At 36.9% G+C, this 1907-nt stretch overlaps 1 protein-coding gene across 2 annotated transcripts in view; it reads left to right on the forward strand.

Moving 5' to 3' along the window:
* The window catches only part of LOC106467773 (ankyrin repeat domain-containing protein 6-like), an 80876-nt gene that overhangs the window by 40418 nt on the left and 38551 nt on the right, over positions 1-1907 (forward strand). The window lies entirely within an intron of this gene.

A 1907-nucleotide genomic window follows, 5' to 3' on the forward strand; every position in this document is an offset into this window, starting at 1 on the left:
GGAAACAAACAAAAAAGTTTACAAGCTGTGAGTTCCTGTTAAAAGTGTTGAGGTATTAGTTTACAAGCTGTGAGTTCCTGTTAAGAGTGTTGAGGTGTTAGTTTACAAGCTGTGAGTTCCTGTTAGAATTGTTGAGGTATTAGTTTACAAGCTGTGATTTCCTGTTAGAATTGTTGAGGTATTAGTTTACAAGCTGTGATTTCCTGTTAAAAGTGTTGAGGTATTAGTTTACAAGCTGTGAGTTCCTGTTAAAAGTGTTGAGGTATTAGTTTACAAGCTGTGAGTTCCTGTTAAAATTGTTGAGGTATTAGTTTACAAGCTGTGAGTTCCTGTTAAAAGTATTGAGGTATTAATTCTTACTTAACGTTACTTCTTGCCCTCTTAAGACTCACCATTAAGGTATTTGTGAGAACAAACATTGAAAACACCATTCTCGTTCCGCCAAACTCATGTTAGAGTTAATTAACTAACTTACCATTTCTTGTCATCAGCAGTGGTTGAACTACAGAAGACAAAGAGCGTCTTCTTTCAGATCAGTTTATGTCACATAAGGCTGACCACTTTTTTCGTTTAACCGCTTTTTTATTACATGTGAAAAGATTTGTTTTAGCGCAACTTTTTTGTTGCAAGAAATATCGCCATAAAAATCATAAATCAAATAGTACAGTTGTTTGCTATCGAACATAATAAATAGTTCTGCAAAAAATCCATGAACTGACATTTTGAATTCTATTCCGTCTCGAGAGTCACAAGATTCTACTTTTTTTTTCTAAACTGTCACTCTAGAAGCTCTGCCTCACCGCAGGATGTTGTAATGAAATGTGAGAATTATATCCCACAGTAAATTTTAGCGGGTCTCTTTAGATCTCGCTGGTACAGGGAGGAACAGGAGCTTGATACTCTTGTTTTTGGTTTCTCCTGGACACTTTGTTCCCTTCGTAGTTTGTCGAATTAAGAAAGATAACGTCAATAACTGTCTATCGCGAAGCGTGCGTGATAAAGTTTTATGATAAGAGTAATTATGGTTGTTGACTTTCAGCACGTGATTCATCTTTAACTTCACTCTGTATAGTAAATGAACTCTAAAGACACTTCAGTTCTCACAAAGGAAGTTTGTCGCCATGTTAACCACGTTTTCTTTGAAATTTTCAAATCGCTCTCCATAATTACACGTGTACTTGGAAAAGCTTGAATATGTATTTGTTTATTTAATGTAGGTAGAGATTGTGTAATTCTACACGTATTACCCACATATGGATAGTTTGAAGTATCCATGACGTGGAGTAGTGCGAGTCTAAGACTTATAACCAACTTTTTTTTTTATAAGGATATTTATTGTTAGAAATCAGGAGACCCGCTAGACCGGGTATTAATACCCACTGAAATTTTTGTTATTTTTGACTCCACGAGTTTAATAGTTTTTCTGTAGGGCATGTTTAATTACGTGATTAATTATGGGGCCCCTTTGTGCTCTTGTTGAAGGAAGCTAATTAGCTAAATTGGAAGATGATGACTTAAATATTCACCCAACTAAATTGCTGCAAGGTTTAAACAAACTATAAAGTTGTGTGTTATTCCAAGCAGATAAAAAACTTTCAAAATCGTTTCCTATATACAAGTGTCCTCGCAAGTCCACCATTAGGGTTAGGCGTGACTGCTACCTTAGATTCAGTGTTGAGACATAGACTCATACCTCTCAACAATCTGAACCGCTGCCATCTTGTTTGTTTTGTTTGTTTTTTAATTTTGCGCAAAGCTACACGAGGGCTATCTGCGCTAGCCGTCCCTAATTTAGCAGTGTAAGACTAGAGGGAAGGCAGCTAGTCATCACCACCCACCGCCAACTCTTGGGCTACTCTTTTACGAATAGTGGGGATTGACCGTCACATTATAACGCCCCCACAGCG

Source organism: Limulus polyphemus, unplaced genomic scaffold, assembly GCF_000517525.1.
Source record: "Limulus polyphemus unplaced genomic scaffold, Limulus_polyphemus-2.1.2 Scaffold2736, whole genome shotgun sequence".
In the NCBI taxonomy this organism is placed as follows: Eukaryota; Metazoa; Arthropoda; class Merostomata; order Xiphosura; family Limulidae; genus Limulus; species Limulus polyphemus.